This window comes from Phyllobates terribilis, unplaced genomic scaffold (genome assembly GCF_046119375.1).
Source record: "Phyllobates terribilis strain yellow unplaced genomic scaffold, ASM4611937v1 Scaffold_14__1_contigs__length_39327217, whole genome shotgun sequence".
Taxonomy (NCBI): Eukaryota; Metazoa; Chordata; class Amphibia; order Anura; family Dendrobatidae; genus Phyllobates; species Phyllobates terribilis.
The window spans coordinates 14,260,094-14,282,284 of NW_027362774.1; the positions used below are offsets into that span (position 1 = coordinate 14,260,094).

Consider the following 22,191-nt stretch of genomic DNA (forward strand, 5'->3'; position numbering starts at 1 on the left):
GAGCGGGCGGTCAGTATACACCATGTATGACCCTACAATCTCACGGAGCGGGCGGTCAGTATACACCATGTATGACCCTACAATCACACAGAGTGGGCGGTCAGTATACACCATGTCTGACCCTACAATCACACGGAGCGGGCGGTCAGTATACACCATGTATGACCCTACAATAACACAGAGTGGGCGGTCAGTATACACCATGTATGACCCTACAGTCTCACGGAGCAGGCGGTCAGTATACACCATGTATGACCCTATAATCATATGGAGCGGGCGGACAGTATATACCATGTATGACCCTATAATCAAACGGAGCGTGCGATCGGAATGCACCATGTCTGACCCTACAATCGCACCGAGCAGGCGCCAATATGAACCATATATGACCCTACAATCACACACAGCGGGCGGTCAGTATGCACCATATATGACCCTACAATCACACACAGCGGGCGGTCAGTATACACCATGTATGACCCTACAATCACACACAGCGGGCTGTCAGTATACACCATGTATGACGCTACAATCACACACAGCGGGCGGTCAGTATACACCATGTATGACCCTACAATCACACAGAGCAGGCGGTCAGTATACACCATATATGACCCTACAATCACACACAGCAGGCAGTCAGTATACACCATGTATGACCCTACAATCACACACAGTGGGCGTTCAGTATACACCATGTATGACCCTACAATCACACACAGCAGGCGGTCAGTATACACCATGTATGACCCTACAATCACACAGAGCAGGCGGTCAGTATACACCATGTATGACCCTACAATCACACACAGCGGGCAGTCAGTATACACCATGTATGACCCTACAATCACACACAGCGGGCAGTCAGTATACACCATGTATGACCCTACAATCACACAGAGCGGGCGGGGCAGTATACACCATGTATGAACGTACAATCACACACAGCAGGCAGTCAGTATACACCATGTATGACCCTACAATCACACAGCGGGCGGTCAGCATACACCAGGTATGACCCTACAATCACACACAGCGGGCGTTCAGTATACACCATGTATGACCCTACAATCACACACAGCGGGTGATCAGTATACACCATGTATGACCCTACAATCACACACAGCAGGCGGTCAGTATACACCATGTATGACCCTAAAATCACATGGAGCGGACGGTCAATATACACCATGTATGACCCTATAATCATACACAGCGGGCGGTCAGTATACACCATGTATGATCCTACAATCACACACAGCGTGCGGTCACTATACACCATGTATGACCCTACAATCACACAGCGCAGGCGGTCAGTATACACCATGTATGACCCTACAATCACACAGAGCAGGCGGTCAGTATACACCATGTATGACCCTAAAATCACACACAGCAGGCGGTCAGTTTTCACCATGTATGGCCCTACAATCACACAGCGGGGGGTCAGTATACACCATGTATGACCCTACAATCACACAGCGGGGGGGTCAGTATACACCATGTATGACCCTACAATCACACAGCGGGGGGTCAGTATACATCATGTATGACCCTACAATCACATAGAGCGGGCGGTCAGTATACACCATGTATGACCCTACAATCCCATAGAGCAGGCGGGTCATTATACACCATGTATGACTCTACAATCGCACACAGCAGGCGGTCAGTATACACCATGTATGACTCTACAATCACACACAGCGGGTAGTCAGTATACACCATGTATGACCCTACAATCACACAGCGGTGGGGTCAGTATACACAATGTATGACCCTACAATCACACAGCGGGGGGTCAGTATACACCATGTATGACCCTACAATCGCACAGAGCGGGCGGTCAGTATACACCATGTATGACCCTATAATCACACACAGCAGGCGGTCAGTATACACCATGTATGACCCTACAATAACACACAGCGGCGGTCAGTATACACCATGTATGACACTACAATCCCACAGAGCAGGCGGGTCATTATACACCATGTATGACCCTACAATCACACAGCGGGGGGGTCAGTATACACCATGTATGTCCCTACAATCACACACAGCAGTTGGTCAGTATACACCATGTATGACCCTACAATCACACACAGCGGGCGGTCAGTATACACCATGTATGACCCTACAATCACACAGCGAGCGGTCAGTATACACCATGTATGATCTACAATCACACACAGCGGGCGGTCAGTATACACCATGTATGACCCTACAATCACACAGCGGGCGGTCAGCATGCACCATGTATGACCGTACAATCACACACAGTGGGCGGTCAGTATACACCATGTATGACCCTACAATCACACACAGCGGGCGGTCAGTATACACCATGTATGACCCTACAATCACACAGTGGGCGGTCAGTATACACCATGTATGACCCTACAATCACACACAGCAGGCGGTCAATATACACCATGTATGACCCTACAATCACACACAGAGGGCGGTTAGTATACACCATGTCTGACCCTACAATCATACAGAGTGGGCGGTCCGTATACACCATGCCTGACCCTACAATCACACACAGCGGGCGGTCAGTATACACCATGTATGACCCTACAATCACACACAGAGGGCGGTCAGTATACACCATGTATGACCCTACAATCACACAGAGCAGGCGGTCAGTATACACCATGTATGACCCTAGAATCACACACAGCGGGTGGTCAGTATACACCATGTATGACCCTAGAATCACACACAGCGGGCGGTTAGTATACACCATGTATGACCCTACAATCACACAGAGCGGGCGGTCAGTATACACCATGTATGACCCTACAATCTCACGAAGCTAGCGGTCAGTATACACCATGTATGACCCTACAATCTCACGAAGCTGGCGGTCAGTATACACCATGTATGACCCTACAATAACACAGAGTGGGCGGTCAGTATACACCATGTATGACCCTACAATCACACAGAGCAGGCGGTCAGTATACACCATATATGACCCTACAATCACACACAGCAGGCAGTCAGTATACACCATGTATGACCCTACAATCACACACAGCGGGCGTTCAGTATACACCATGTATGACTCTACAATCACACAGGGCGGGCAGTCAGTATACACCATGTATGACCCTACAATCACACACAGCGGGCGGTCAGTATACACCATGTATGACCCTACAATCACACGGGGCGGTCAGTCATTATAAGTCATGTATGACCCTACAATCACACACAGCGGGCAGTCAGTATACACCATGTATGACCCTACAATCACACACAGCGGGCGATCAGTATACACCATGTATGACCCTACAATCACACGGAGCAGGCAGTCAGTATACACCTTGTATGACCCTACAATCACACACAGCGGACGATCAGAATACACCATGTCTGACCCTACAATCACACAGAGCGCGCGGTCAGTATACACCATGTATGACCCTACAATCACACAGAGCGGGCGGTCAGTATACACCATGTATAACCCTACAATCTCACGAAGCTGGCGGTCAGTATACACCATGTATGACCCTACAATAACACAGAGTGGGCGGTCAGTATACACCATGTATGACCCTACAGTCTCACGGAGCAGGCGGTCAGTATACACCATGTATGACCCTATAATCATACGGAGCGGGCGGACAGTATATACCATGTATGACCCTATAATCAAACGGAGCGGGCGATCGGAATGCACCATGTCTGACCCTACAATCGCACCGAGCAGGCGCCAATATGAACCATATATGACCCTACAATCACACACAGCGGGCGGGCAGTATGCACCATATATGACCCTACAATCACACACAGCGGGCGGTCAGTATACACCATGTATGACCCTACAATCACACACAGCGGGCTGTCAGTATACACCATGTATGACGCTACAATCACACAGAGCAGGCGGTCAGTATACACCATATATGACCCTACAATCACACACAGCAGGCAGTCAGTATACACCATGTATGGCCCTACAATTACACACAGTGGGCGTTCAGTATACACCATGTATGACCCTACAATCACACACAGCAGGCGGTCAGTATACACCATGTATGACCCTATAATCATACGGAGCGGGCGGACAGTATATACCATGTCTGACCCTACAATCGCACCGAGCAAGCGCCAATATGAACCATATATGACCCTACAATCACACACAGCGGGCGGTCAGTATGCACCATATATGACCCTACAATCACACACAGCGGGCGGTCAGTATACACCATGTATGACCCTACAATCACACACAGCGGGCTGTCAGTATACACCATGTATGACGCTACAATCATACACAGCGGGCGGTCAGTATACACCATGTATTACCCTACAATCACACACAGCGGGCGGTCAGCATACACCATGTATGAACCTACAATCACACACAGCAGGCGGTCAGTATACACCATGTTTGACCCTACAATCACACAGAGCAGGCGGTCAGTATATACCATATATGACCCTACAATCACACACAGCAAGCAGTCAGTATACACCATGTATGGCCCTACAATCACACACAGTGGGCGTTCAGTATACACCATGTATGACCCTACAATCACACACAGCAGGCGGTCAGTATACACCATGTATGACCCTACAATCACACAGAGCAGGCGGTCAGTATACACCATGTATGACCCTATAATCATACGGAGCGGGCGGACAGTATATACCATGTCTGACCCTACAATCGCACCGAGCAAGCGCCAATATGAACCATATATGACCCTACAATCACACACAGCGGGCGGTCAGTATACACCATGTATGACCCTACAATCACACAGAGCGGGCGGTCAGTATACACCATGTATGAACGTACAATCACACACAGCAGTCAGTCAGTATACACCATGTATGACCCTACAATCACACAGCGGGCGGTCAGTATACACCATGTATGGCCCTACAATCACACACAGCGGGTGATCAGTATACACCATGTATGACCCTACAATCACACACAGCAGGCGGTCAGTATACACCATGTATGACCATAAAATCACATGGAGCGGACGGTCAATATACACCATGTATGACCCTATAATCATACACAGCGGGCGGTCAGTATACACAATGTATGATCCTACAATCACACACAGCGTGCGGTCACTATACACCATGTATGACCCTACAATCACACAGCGCAGGCGGTCAGTATACACCATGTATGACCCTACAATCACACAGAGCAGGCGGTCAGTATACACTATGTATGACCCTAAAATCACACACAGCAGGCGGTCAGTTTTCACCATGTATGGCCCTACAATCACACAGCGGGGGGTCAGTGTACACTATGTATGACCCTACAATCACTCAGCGGGGGGGTCAGTATACACCATGTATGACCCTACAATCACACAGCGGGGGGTAAGTATACACCATGTATGACCCTACAATCACATAGAGCGGGCGGTCAGTATACACCATGTATGACCCTACAATCACAGACAGCGGGCGGTCAGTATACACCATGTATGACCCTACAATCCCATAGAGCAGGCGGGTCATTATACACCATGTATGACTCTACAATCGCACACAGCAGGCGGTCAGTATACACCATGTATGACCCTACAATCACACAGCGGTGGGGTCAGTATACACCATGTATGACCCTACAATCACACAGCGGGGGGTCAGTATACACCATGTATGACCCTACAATCGCACAGAGCGGGCGGTCAGTATACACCATGTATGACCCTACAATCACAGACAGCGGGCGGTCAGTATACACGATGTGTGACCCTAAAATCACACACAGTAGGCGGTCAGTATACACCATGTATGACCCTACAATAACACACAGCGGCGGTCAGTATACACCATGTATGACACTACAATCCCACAGAGCAGCCGGGTCATTATACACCATGTATGACCCTACAATCACACAGCGGGGGGGTCAGTATACACCATGTATGACCCTACAATCACACACAGTAGGCGGTCAGTATACACCATGTATGACCCTACAATCACACACAGCGGGCGGTCAGTATACACCATGTATGACCCTACAATCACACAGAGCGAGCGGTCAGTATACACCATGTATGACTCTACAATCACACACAGCGGGCGGTCAGTATACACCATGTATGACCCTACAATCACACAGCGGGCGGTCAGTATGCACCATGTATGACCGTACAATCACACACAGTGGGCGGTCAGTATACACCATGTATGACCCTACAATCACACACAGCGGGCGGTCAGTATACACCTTCTATGACCCTACAATCACACAGTGGGCGGTCAGTATACACCATGTATGACCCTACAATCACACACGGCAGGCGGTCAATATACACCATGTATGACCCTGCAATCACACACAGAGGGCGGTCAGTATACACCATGTCTGACCCTACAATCATACAGAGTGGGCGGTCAGTATACACCATGCATGACCCTACAATCACACACAGAGGGCGGTCAGTATACACCATGCCTGACCCTACAATCACACACAGTGGGCGGTCAGTATACACCATGTATGACCCTACAATCACACACAGAGGGCGGTCAGTATACACCATGTATGACCCTACAATCAAACAGAGCAGGCGGTCAGTATATACCATGTATGACCCTACAATCACACACAGCGGGCGGTCAGTATACACCATGTATGACCCTACAATCACACACAGCGGGCGGTCAGTATACACCATGTATGACCCTACAATCACACACAGCGGGCGGTCAGTATACACCATGTATGACCCTAGAATCACACACAGCGGGTGGTCAGTATACACCATGTATGACCCTAGAATCACACACAGCGGGCGATTAGTATACACCATGTATGACCCTACAATCACACAGCGGGCGGTCAGTATACACCATGTCTGACCCTACAATCACACACAGCAGGCGGTTAGTATACACCATGTATGACCCTACAATCACACAGCGGGCGGTCAGTATACACCATGTATGACCCTACAATCACACACAGCGGGGGGTCAGTATACACCATGTCTGACCCTACAATCACACACAGTGGGCGGTCAGTATACACCATGCATGACCGTAGAATCACACACAGCGGGCGATCAGTATACACCATGTCTGACCCTACAATCACACACAGCGGGCGGTCAGTATACACCATGTATGACCCTACAATCATACAGAGCGTGCGGTCAGTATACACCATGTATGACCCTACAATCACACACAGCGGGGGGTCAGTATACACCATGTATGACCCTAGAATCACACACAGCAGGCGGTCAGTATACACCATGTCTGACCCTACAATCACACAGCGGGCGGTCAGTATACACCATGTCTGACCCTACAATCATACAGAGCGGGCGGTCAGTATACACCATGAATGACCCTACAATCACACACAGCGGGTGGTCAGTATACACCATGTATGAAACTACAATCACAGGGAGCGGGCGGTCAGTATACACCGTGTATGACCCTACAATCATACAGAGCGTGCAGTCAGTATACACCATGTATGACCCTACAATCACACACAGCAGGCGGTCAGTATACACCATGTATGACCCTACAATCACACACAGCAGACGGTCAGTATACACTATGTATGACCCTACAATCACACAGAGCGGGGGGTCAGTATACACCATGTATGACCCTACAATCACACAGAGGGGGCGGTCAATATACACCATGTATGACCCTACAATTACACAGAGGGGGCGGTCAGTATACACCATGTATGACCCTACAATCACACACAGCGGGCGGTCAGTATACACCATGTATGACTCTACAATCACACAGAGCGGGCGGTCAGTATACACCATGTATGACCCTACAATCACACAGAGGGGGCGGTCAGTATACACCATGTATGACCCTACAATCACACAGAGGGGGCGGTCAGTATACCCCATGTATGACCCTACAATCACACGGAGCGGGTGGTCAGTATACACCATGTATGACCCTACAATCACACACAGCTGGCGGTCAGTATACACCATGTATGACCCTACAATCACACGGAGCGGGTGGTCAGTATACACCATGTATGACCCTACAATCACACACAGCAGGCGGTCAGTATACACAATATATGACCCTATAATCACACACAGCAGGTGGTCAGTATACACCATGTATGACTCTGCAATCACACACAGCAGGCAGTCAGTATACACCATGTATGACTCTACAATCACACACAGCAGGCTGTCAGTATACACCATGTATGACCCTACAGTCTCACGGAGCAGGCGGTCAGTATACACCATGTATGACCCTACAATCCCACAGAGCAGGCTGTCAGTATACACCATGTATGACCCTACAGTCTCACGGAGCAGGCGGTCAGTATACACCATGTATGACCCTATAATCACATGGAGCGGGCGGACAGTATATACCATGTATGACCCTATAATCATACGGAGCGGGCGATCAGAATGAACCATATATGACTCTACAATCACACACAGCGGGCTGTCAATATACACCATGTATAACCCTACAATCACACACAGCGGGCGATCAGAATGCACCATGTCTGACCCTACAATCGCACCGAGCAGGCGCCAGTATGAACCATATATGACCCTACAATCACACACAGCGGGCGGTCAGTATGCGCCATATATGACCCTACAATCACACACAGCGGGCGGTCAGTATACATCATGTCTGACCCTACAATCACACAGGGCGGGCAGTCAGTATACACCATGTATGACCCTACAATCACACACAGCGGGCGGTCAGTATACACCATGTATGACCCTACAATCACATGGGGCGGGCAGTCAGTATAAGTCATGTATGACCCTACAATCACACACAGCGGGCGGTCAGTATACACCATGTATGACCCTACAATCACACACAGCGGGCGATCAGTATACACCATGTATGGTCCTACAATCACACGGAGCAGGCAGTCAGTATACACCTTGTATGACCCTACAATCACACACAGCGGACGATCAGAATACACCATGTCTGACCCTACAATCACACGGAGCGCGCGGTCAGTATACACCATGTATGACCCTACAATCACACAGAGCGGGCGGTCAGTATACACCATGTATGACCCTACAATCTCACGAAGCTGGCGGTCAGTATACACCATGTATGACCCTACAATCTCACGAAGCTGGCGGTCAGTATACACCATGTATGACCCTACAATAACACAGAGTGGGCAGTCAGTATACACCATGTATGACCCTACAGTCTCACGGAGCAGGCGGTCAGTATACACCATGTATGACCCTATAATCACACGGAGCGGGCGGACAGTATATACCATGTATGACCCTATAATCACACGGAGCGGGCGATCAGAATGCACCATGTCTGACACTACAATCGCACCGAGCAGGCGCCAGTATGAACCATATATGACCCTACAATCACACACAGCGGACGTTCAGTATGCACCATATATGACCCTACAATCACACACAGCGGGCTGTCAGTATACACCATGTATTACCCTACAATCACACAGCGGGAGGTCAGCATACACCATGTATGACCCTACAATCACACACAGCAGGCAGTCAGTATACACCATGTATGACCCTACAATCACACACAGCGGGCGTTCAGTATACACCATGTATGACCCTACAATCACACAGGGCGGGCAGTCAGTATACACCATGTATGACCCTACAATCACACACAGCGGGCGGTCAGTATACACCATGTATGACCCTACAATCACACACAGCGGGCGATCAGTATACACCATGTATGACCCTACCATCACACGGAGCAGGCAGTCAGTATACACCTTGTATGACCCTACAATCACACACAGCGGACGATCAGAATACACCATGTCTGACCCTACAATCACACGGAGCGCGCGGTCAGTATACACCATGTATGACCCTACAATCACACAGAGCGGGCGGTCAGTATACACCATGTATGACCCTACAATCTCACGAAGCTGGCGGTCAGTATACACCATGTATGACCCTACAATAACACAGAGTGGGCGGTCAGTATACACCATGTATTACCCTACAGTCTCACGGAGCAGGCGGTCAGTATACACCATGTATGACCCTATAATCACACGGAGCGGGCGGATAGTATATACCATGTATGACCCTATAATCACACGGAGCGGGCGATCAGAATGCACCATGTCTGACCCTACAATCGCACCGAGCAGGCGCCAGTATGAACCATTTATGACCCTACAATCACACACAGCGGGCAGTCAGTATGCACCATATATGACCCTACAATCACACACAGCAGGCGGTCAGTATACATCATGTATGACCCTATAATCACACGGAGCGGGCGGACAGTATATACCATGTATGACCCTACAATCACACGGAGCGGGCGGATAGTATATACCATGTATGACCCTATAATCACACGGAGCGGGCGGATAGTATATACCATGTATGACCCTATAATCACACGGAGCAGGCGATCAGAATGCACCATGTCTGACCCTACAATCGCACCGAGCAGGCGCCAGTATGAACCATATATGACCCTACAATCACACACAGCGGGCTGTCAATATACACCATGTATAACCCTACAATCACACACAGCGGGCGATCAGAATGAACCATGTCTGACCCTACAATCGCACCGAGCAGGCGCCAGTATGAACCATATATGACCCTACAATCACACACAGCGGGCGGTCAGTATGCACCATATATGACCCTACAATCACACACAGCGGGCGGTCAGTATACATCATGTCTGACCCTACAATCACACAGGGCGGGCAGTCAGTATACACCATGTATGACCCTACAATCACACACAGCGGGCGGTCAGTATACACCATGTATGACCCTACAATCACACGGGGCTGGCAGTCAGTATAAGTCATGTATGACCCTACAATCACACACAGCGGGCGGTCAGTATACACCATGTATGACCCTACAATCACACACAGCTGGCGAGCAGTATACACCATGTATGATCCTACAATCACACGGAGCAGGCAGTCAGTATACACCTTGTATGACCCTACAATCACACACAGCGGACGATCAGAATACACCATGTCTGACCCTACAATCACACGGAGCGCGCGGTCAGTATACACCATGTATGACCCTACAATCACACAGAGCGGGCGGTCAGTATACACCATGTATGACCGTACAATCTCACGAAGCTGGCTGTCAGTATACACCATGTATGACCCTACAATAACACAGAGTGGGCGGTCAGTATACACCATCTATGACCCTACAGTCTCACGGAGCAGGCGGTCAGTATACACCATGTATGACCCTATAATCACACGGAGCGGGCGGACAGTATATACCATGTATGACCCTATAATCACACGGAGCGGGCGATCAGAATGCACCATGTCTGACCCTACAATCGCACCGAGCAGGCGCCAGTATGAACCATATATGACCCTACAATCACACACAGCGGACGGTCAGTATGCACCATATATGACCCTACAATCACACACAGCGGGCGGTCAGTATACACCATGTATGACCCTACAATCACACAGAGCAGGCGGTCAGTATACACCATATATGACCCTACAATCACACACAGCAGGCAGTCAGTATACACCATGTATGACCCTACAATCACACAGGGCGGGCAGTCAGTATACACAATGTATGACCCTACAATCACACACAGCGGGCGGTCAGTATAGACCATGTATGACCCTACAATCACACACAGCGGGCGGTCAGTTTGCACCATATATGACACTACAATCACACACAGCGGGCGGTCAGTATACACCATGTATGACCCTACAATCACACACAGCGGGCTGTCAGTATACACCATTTATGACGCTACAATCACACACAGCGGGCGGTCAGTATACACCATGTATTACCCTACAATCACACAGCGGGAGGTCAGCATACACCATGTATGACCCTACAATCACACACAGCAGGCGGTCAGTATACACCATGTATGACCCTACAATCACACAGAGCAGGCGGTCAGTATACACCATATATGACCCTACAATCACACACAGCAGGCAGTCAGTATACACCATGTATGACCCTACAATCACACACAGCGGGCGTTCAGTATACACCATGTATGACCCTACAATCACACACAGCAGGCGGTCAGTATACACCATGTATGACCCTACAATCTCACGAAGCTGGCTGTCAGTATACACCATGTATGACCCTACAATAACACAGAGTGGGCGGTCAGTATACACCATCTATGACCCTACAGTCTCACGGAGCAGGCGGTCAGTATACACCATGTATGACCCTATAATCACACGGAGCGGGCGGACAGTATATACCATGTATGACCCTATAATCACACGGAGCGGGCGATCAGAATGCACCATGTCTGACCCTACAATCGCACCGAGCAGGCGCCAGTATGAACCATATATGACCCTACAATCACACACAGCGGACGGTCAGTATGCACCATATATGACCCTACAATCACACACAGCGGGCGGTCAGTATACACCATGTATGACCCTACAATCACACAGAGCAGGCGGTCAGTATACACCATATATGACCCTACAATCACACACAGCAGGCAGTCAGTATACACCATGTATGACCCTACAATCACACAGGGCGGGCAGTCAGTATACACCATGTATGACCCTACAATCACACACAGCGGGCGGTCAGTATAGACCATGTATGACCCTACAATCACACACAGCGGGCGGTCAGTTTGCACCATATATGACCCTACAATCACACACAGCGGGCGGTCAGTATACACCATGTATGACCCTACAATCACACACAGCGGGCTGTCAGTATGCACCATTTATGACGCTACAATCACACACAGCGGGCGGTCAGTATACACCATGTATTACCCTACAATCACACAGCGGGAGGTCAGCATACACCATGTATGACCCTACAATCACACACAGCAGGCGGTCAGTATACACCATGTATGACCCTACAATCACACAGAGCAGGCGGTCAGTATACACCATATATGACCCTACAATCACACACAGCAGGCAGTCAGTATACACCATGTATGACCCTACAATCACACACAGCGGGCGTTCAGTATACACCATGTATGACCCTACAATCACACACAGCAGGCGATCAGTATACACCATGTATGACCCTACAATCACACAGAGCAGGCGGTCAGTATACACCATGTATGACCTTACAATCACACACAGCGGGCAGTCAGTATACACCATGTATGACCCTACAATCACACACAGCGGGCAGTCAGTATACACCATGTATGACCCTACAATCACACAGAGCGGGCGGTCAGTATACACCATGTATGATCCTATAATCACACACAGCAGGCGGTCAGTATACACCATGTATGACCCTACAATCACACAGAGCAGGCGGTCAGTATACACCATATATGACCCTACAATCACACACAGCAGGCAGTCAGTATACACCATGTATGACCCTACAATCACACAGGGCGGGCAGTCAGTATACACCATGTATGACCCTACAATCACACACAGCGGGCGTTCAGTATACACCATGTATGACCCTACAATCACACACAGCAGGCGGTCAGTATACACCATGTATGACCCTACAATCACACAGAGCAGGCGGTCAGTATACACCATGTATGACCCTACAATCACACACAGCGGGCAGTCAGTATACACCATGTATGACCCTACAATCACACACAGCGGGCAGTCAGTATACACCATGTATGACCCTACAATCACACACAGCAGGCAGTCAGTATACACCATGTATGACCCTACAATCACACAGCGGGCGGTCAGCATACACCATGTATGACCCTATAATCACACACAGCGGGCGTTCAGTATACACCATGTATGACCCTACAATCACACACAGCGGGCGATCAGTATACACCATGTATGACCCTACAATCACACACAGCAGGGGGTCAGTATACACCATGTATGACCCTAAAATCACATGGAGCGGACGGTCAATATACACCATGTATGACCCTATAATCATACACAGCGGGCGGTCAGTATACACCATGTATGATCCTACAATCACACACAGCGTGCGGTCACTATACACCATGTATGACCCTACAATCACACAGCGTAGGCGGTCAGTATACACCATGTATGACCCTACAATCACACAGAGCAGGCGGTCAGTATACACCATGCATGACCCTAAAATCACACACAGCAGGCGGTCACTATACACCATGTATGACCCTACAATCACACAGCGGGGGTTCAGTGTACACTATGTATGACCCTACAATCACTCAGCGGGGGGGTCAGTATACACCATGTATGACCCTACAATCACAGACAGCGGGCGGTCAGTATACACCATGTATGACCCTATAATCACACACAGCAGGCGGTCAGTATACACCATGTATGACCCTACAATCCCATAGAGCATGCGGGTCATTATACCCCATGTATGACTCTACAATCGCACACAGCAGGCGGTCAGTATACACCATGTATGACTCTACAATCACACACAGCGGGTAGTCAGTATACACCATGTATGACCCTACAATCACACAGCGGTGGGGTCAGTATACACCATGTATGACCCTACAATCACACAGCGGGGGGTCAGTATACACCATGTATGACCCTACAATCGCACAGAGCGGGCGGTCAGTATACACCATGTATGACCCTACAATCACAGACAGCGGGCGGTCAGTATACACCATGTATGACCCTATAATCACACACAGCAGGCGGTCAGTATACACCATGTATGACCCTACAATAACACACAGCGGCGGTCAGTATACACCATGTATGACCCTACAATCCCACAGAGCAGGCGGGTTATTATACACCATGTATGACCCTACAATCACACACAGCAGGCGGTCAGTATACACCATGTATGACCCTACAATCACACACAGCGGGCGGTCAGTATACACCATGTATGACCCTACATTCACACAGAGCGAGCGGTCAGTATACACCATGTATGACTCTACAATCACACACAGCGGGCGGTCAGTATACACCATGTATGACCCTACAAACACACAGCGGGCGGTCAGTATGCACCATGTATGACCGTACAATCACACACAGCGGGCGGTCAGTATACACCATGTATGACCCTACAATCACACAGTGGGCGGTCAGTATACACCATGTATGACCCTACAATCACACACAGCAGGCGGTCAGTATACACCATGTATGACCCTACAATCACACACAGCAGGCGGTCAGTATACACCATGTATGACCCTATAATCACACACAGCAGGCGGTCAGTATACACCATGTATGACCCTACAATAACACACAGCGGCGGTCAGTATACACCATGTATGACCCTACAATCCCACAGAGCAGGCGGGTTATTATACACCATGTATGACCCTACAATCACACACAGCAGGCGGTCAGTATACACCATGTATGACCCTACAATCACACACAGCGGGCGGTCAGTATACACCATGTATGACCCTACATTCACACAGAGCGAGCGGTCAGTATACACCATGTATGACTCTACAATCACACACAGCGGGCGGTCAGTATACACCATGTATGACCCTACAAACACACAGCGGGCGGTCAGTATGCACCATGTATGACCGTACAATCACACACAGCGGGCGGTCAGTATACACCATGTATGACCCTACAATCACACAGTGGGCGGTCAGTATACACCATGTATGACCCTACAATCACACACAGCGGGCGGTCAGTATACACCATGTATGACCCTACAATCACACACAGAGGGCGGTCAGTATACACCATGTCTGACCCTACAATCATACAGAGCGGGCGGTCCGTACACACCATGCCTGACCCTGCAATCACACACAGCGGGCGGTCAGTATACACCATGTATGACCCTACAATCACACACAGAGGGCGGTCAGTATACACCATGTATGACCCTACAATCACACAGAGCAGGCGGTCAGTATACACCATGTATGACCCTACAATCACACACAGCGGGCGGTCAGTATACACCATGTATGACCCTACAATCACACACAGCGGGCGGTCAGTATACACCATGTATGACCCTACAATCACACACAGCGGGCGGTCAGTATACACCATGTATGACCCTAGAATCACACACAGCGGGCGATCAGTATACACCATGTATGACCCTATAATCACACACAGCAGGCGGTTAGTATACACCATGTATGACCCTACAATCACACAGCGGGCGGTCAGTATACACCATGTCTGACCCTACAATCACACACAGCAGGCGGTTAGTATACACCATGTATGACCCTACAATCACACAGCGGGCGGTCAGTATACACCATGTATGACCCTACAATCACACACAGCGGGGGGTCTGTATACACCATGTCTGACCCTACAATCACACACAGCGGGCGGTCAGTATACACCATGCATGACCGTAGAATCACACACAGCGGGCGATCAGTATACACCATGTCTGACCCTACAATCACACACAGCGGGCGGTCAGTATGCACCATGTATGACCCTACAATTATACAGAGCGTGCGGTCAGTATACACCATGTATGACCCTACAATCACACACAGCGGGGGGTCAGTATACACCATGTATGACCCTAGAATCACACACAGCAGGCGGTCAGTATACACCATGTCTGACCCTACAATCACACAGCGGGCGGTCAGTATACACCATGTATGACCCTACAATCACACACAGCGGGCGGTCAGTATACACCGTGTATGACCCTACAATCACACGGAGCGGGTGGTCAGTATACACCATGTATGACCCTACAATCACACAGAGGGGGCGGTCAGTATACACCATGTATGACCCTACAATCACACAGAGCGGGCGGTCAGTATACACCATGTATGACCCTACAATCACACACAGCGGGCGGTCAGTATACACCATGTATGACCCTACAATCACACAGAGCGGGCGGTCAGTATACACCATGTATGACCCTACAATCACACAGAGGGGGCGGTCAGTATACACCATGTATGACCCTGCAATCACACACAGCTGGCGGTCAGTATACACCATGTATGACCCTACAATCACACACAGCGGGCTGTCAGTATACACCATGTATGACACTATAATCACACACAGCGGTCGGTCAGTATACACCATGTATGACCCTACAATCACAGGGAGCGGGCGGTCAGTATACACCATGTATGACCCTACAATCACACAGAGGGGGCGGTCAGTATACACCATGTATGACCCTACAATCACACAGAGGGGGCGGTCAGTATACACCATGTATGACCCTACAAGTCATTTTTCACCATCTAGTGGATTAAATTGAAAACTGCACATTGACTTACAACTGGTTCTGATTTTGTAGCATGTATGTGATAAAGATCAGTAACAATTGATAAAATGCTGTCAGGTTGCCCAAAGCAAATACTTTTGCAGTGATGAAAAGAACCAGCCCTACTGTGTCTGGGAGTGTTTAGGCACTAAAGTTGAAAATTTGAGTGGGGGATATGGTTTGTTTGTACTGTGAAAAATGCTTTGAGAATAAAGTGCATAATATTCCTTACACCAAGACACCTCGATACAGTATATCCACTATTCTTTTGTTTAATCTAATCTTTACGTTGGATCTTCAAATCTATCATTTTTTTAATGTTTGACAAACAGTTTTGTTTACAGAAGATGGGGACTTCAATGGGATCAAATATATTATGGTTTGTTTTTTTGTTTCATTATGTTTTACTTTCTGGTTATCCCCTGTTGGGAAGAATGGTGTGGAATGGCCGTTACATCGATGACATTATCATTTGGTCAGGCAGTGTGGCCTCCTTTCCAGATCTATTGGAATATTTTAATAATAATTAATCAATTTGCATTTCACTATGGAATCAAACAAATAAATACAATTTTTAGATTTAAACATAATGATTGATGAAATTCCAGGAAACATGATCACTACAAGTCTTAGGAATCCAGTTTCTGGCAACATCATGCTGTATGCATCGCCCTGCCATCCAAATTTCATGGACAAAAAAGGAATTTCTCCAATCTTAAAGATTGGGACGATGAATACAGCAAGGTGTACATGAGGTTCAAGGAACAAATTGGCCTATAGATAAAGCAATTAGGAAAGGTGAACAAAACAATAGATCTGATATGTTACAATGGGGAGAGAGTAGTTTTGCTAAAATATTATAACATTGTTTCCATTAACCTATTGTTTGGAGTTTAATGAAATAAAGCAAATATATTTTTCAATGCAAAAGGGGTTACGATGATTAAAACAAAAAAGTTCTTAATTTGTCGCAGAAATTGTCTCCCAGTTTCTTTAGTAGTCAAGAGTAGGGGAACAATTCCTTGCAGTGTCATAAATGTGGCCAGAATATTTGCAAATTATGGTGATAGTTTTAACGTTATTCAGATCTTTAAATACAGGTTTTACATCTATCTATATAATTGTCTTATCCCGTCTGTCTGTCTGTCTTTCTGTCTGTCTGTCCTGAAAATCCCGGATCGCTGATTGGTCCGGCCGCGGCCAATCAGCGACGCGGCATTTCAGAAAAACATGGCGGCCATTAGCGGCTCATGTGTGGCACGGAGGTCAGCGGCTATGCAGCCGGGAGATGCAGCCGGCTGCTCGCATCATAAGTCCCCCGACCGCAGGCGCCGCTGACCTACATGCGGCTATCGTCGGAAGATCAGCGGCTACGGCCGCTTATCTCCCGAGGACAAGTGTGACGCCCCTACCCTCCCCTCCTTTCCCCTCCTCTCCCCTCCTCTCCTCTCCCCTCCCCTCTCCTCCCGTCCCTCCCCCCGCTCGATCAGGACCCCGGCACCAGGCGTCATACTTACCCCTCCCCTCCCCTCCTCTCCCCTCTCCTCTCCTCCCATTCCCCCCCCCGCTCGATCAGGACCCCGGCACCCGGCGTCATACTTACCCCTCCCCTCCTCTCCCCTCCCCTCCCCTCCACTCCTCTCCCCTCCCCTCCCCTCTCCTCCCATCCCTCGATCTGGACCCCGGCACCCGGCGTCATACTTACCCCTCCCCGTGCCTGTGCAGCAGCTCCTGTGTCTTCCGCTGCAGCTCTGTGACGTCTCAGGTCAGAGGGCGCGGTGACGTCTTTACACCGCGCTGACGTCTTTACACCGCGCTCTCTCCTGACCAGTCACAGCGCACAGCGGGAATATGCCAGCTACGCTGGAGTCCAGAGAAGCAGTGAGGTGAGTATTGGATTTTTTTTGTATGGGGCCATAGGGGACCTGCATGGGGCACTATGGGGGGATGTGACATCCTGCATGGGGTATTATATAGGGGGGATGTGACAGCCTGCATGGGGCATTATATGGGGGGAGAGGTGACATCCTGCATGGGTCATTATATGGGGGGAGAGGTGACATCCTACATGGGGCATTATATGGGGGAGAGGTGACATCCTGCATGGGGCATTAAATAGGGGGGATGTGACATCCTGCATGGGGTATTATATAGGGGGATGTGACAGCCTGCATGGGGCATTATATGGGGGGAGAGGTGACATCCTGCATGGGTCATTATATGGGAGGAGAGGTGACATCCTACATGGGGCATTATATGGGGGAGAGGTGACATCCTGCATGGGGCATTATATAGGGGGGATGTGACATCCTGCATGGGGTATTATATAGGGGGGATGTGACATCCTGCATGGGGCACTATAGTGGGATGTGACATCCTGCATGGGGCACTATAGTGGGATGTGACTTCCTGCATGGGGCATTATATAGGGGGGATGTGAAATCCTGCATGGGGTATTATATACGGGGGATGTGACATCCTGCATGGGGTATTATATGCATGGGGTATTATATACGGGGGATGTGACTTCCTGCATGGGGCATTATAAAGGAGGGTCGGGAGACATATGCTAGAATACCCGATGCGTTAGAATCGGGCCACCATCTAGTATCCAATAAAAAAGTATATTAACTCTAGTAGTAATATTGTGATATATTTAGTCCGTTGTATGTGGGTTGTACCCTAAAAAAACAGGATATGTAGACATATATCTGACTGTGAAAAAAAAATAATGGAATAACATCTCTGTGGTTTCCGGACACTTTGCTCAGGTTCACGCAGTGAAAACTGATGATCTTATAGGACATAGAAAAGGTTAATGAAGGTGTAAGAGGGGGAGATGTAGAAGGCCGTTACTTAGCAAGGAAGTTCCTTGGACTTTTTTTGTTACAAATAAGACAACATTTTGGGTTGGATTTAATTTACCATTATTAGACATAAGATATGTTTTTATAATTTAGATACAATAGGGAAAAATTACTTACGATAATGTTATTTTCCAGAACCCGTCAGCTGGACAGGAAGCCCAGAGCGAAAGTAAAAGGCTACTCGCGCAATCTCCTCCAGATACGACAAACAAATCATAAGCCAAAAGGAGGGAATTGGAAGGGTGCCCTCATGGGTTCTGGAGAAAGTAATTTTTCCATTTTGTTTCTTTCACTCATGACAGGACCCATGAGAGGCTAGAATAGAAATGTTCCCCTAGGGAGAGACCACCGCTTGTGATAATTTTCTCAAAAGAGAAAAACTCTGAAAATCTGAAGTTCACCCCCCTGATATTTAAGGAAAAGCACCGATTGAAGACTGAAAAGCAGAGAGATCAGTTCATTCAACACAGACAAAAGCTTCTTAAGTATCCAAAGTTCCCGGAGGAAGGAACCTAGAATCTTGGGTGGAAGAACCTTATTTAGTTACCAAACTCAGGTTCTGCAAGAGACATCTAGATCCCCCTAACCACAGAAATACAATTTCTCAATCTGAAGACATACTTCACCCATCTAATATATATAATCGTCTTATCCCGTCTCTCTGTCCTTCTGTCCAGGAAATCCCGCGTCGCTGATTGGTCCGGCCGCGGCCAATCAGCGACGCGGGATTTCAGAAAAAGATGGCGGCCGTTAGCGGCTCATCTGCCGCACGGAGGTCAGCGGTGATGCAGCCGGGAGATGACCGGCGCCACCATCTAGTGCATACATAAATGCTTAAGGCATCAGGCACCCGGAGAACACAATCTCTCGTCTTAGCACCCAAATAGTGGGAACACCATCACTAACACAAAAGCCTCTGGAGTTCCCCTTAAGGGATAAGGCCAGGTATGGTGAAAAATTCTCTTTTTTTTTTTTTTTGGCTTCCTTCACATGACTTCCATACTACTTTACCTAAAAGTTTTCACCATCCTACATCTCCACCAGGGAGCATAACTACGATTTCTCTGTTTTCTCCCGCATACAACTCCAATTAGGAGCTTTTACCAATTTTTAAATCTCGCTACCCCCAACTAGGAATGTAACTGAAATTTAACTGATTTGACCATAACACAACTCAAGTTAAGAGGAGTATTAATTGAGGTTACTGGTCTGACCTCAGACTTCACTAATATGACCAGGGGCGTACATATCAACGAGAGAGGAGGTCCGCGGTTGCATTACCACCAGCAACCTATGCAGCTGCACCAGGGCCCAAAAATTTAAGAAGGCCCATTTCCACCTCCAAAGCAGGTGACATTGTGCATTATAATGAGCCTTTGGGCTGCAAAGGCCCTTACTTTGTCCTTCTACAGAGGCCTCTTCTGTCTGTGTTCAGCAGTGAGTATGACCATTTATAAAAACCCCACTGAAAATGTTCTGGTTTTGACCATTTTACCTAATACAATTATGGAGAAGGTCAGTGTGAGGGGGATATTATGGAGAGGCACTGTGTGGGGGGATATTATGGAGAGGGACAGTGTGGAAGGAAAATTATGGAGAGGGACAATATAGGGAGGATGTTATAGAGAGAGGCTGTGTGGGGGGAAATTATGGAGAGGGACAGGTTAGGGAACATTATGAAGAAGGGCAGTGTGGGGTGACTTAATGAGAAGGGCGGTGTGGGGTGACATAATGAGAGGGGCAGTATAGGGAATATTTTGGAGAGGGACAGTGTGGGGGGGCACATTATAGAGGATGGCAGTGCGGGGAGGGTATTATGGAGAGGGACAGTGTGAGGAGGGTATTATGGAGAGGGACAGTGTGAGGAGGGTATTATGGAGAGGGACAGGGTGAGGAGGACATTATGGAGGAGTGCAGAATGGGAGGATATAATGGAAAGGGGCAGTGTGTGGGGGACATTATGGAGAAGGACATTGTGGGGGGAGACATTATAGAGAAGAGCAGTGTGGGTGTCACGCAAGGTGTGGGAAAGATTTAGTGCA

General features: G+C 48.5%; 1 protein-coding gene across 1 annotated transcript in view; it reads right to left on the reverse strand.

The window, feature by feature from the left end:
- LOC141175770 (fatty acyl-CoA hydrolase precursor, medium chain-like) overlaps nucleotides 1–20,354 on the reverse strand; it is a 111,322-nt gene extending 90,968 nt beyond the window's left edge. The window contains exon 1 of the mRNA XM_073659707.1: nucleotides 20,267–20,354. The gene's annotated coding sequence lies outside the window, so the exon portion shown is untranslated. The remainder of the gene's footprint in view (nucleotides 1–20,266) is intronic.
- Nucleotides 20,355–22,191: the final 1,837 nt, after the last annotated feature.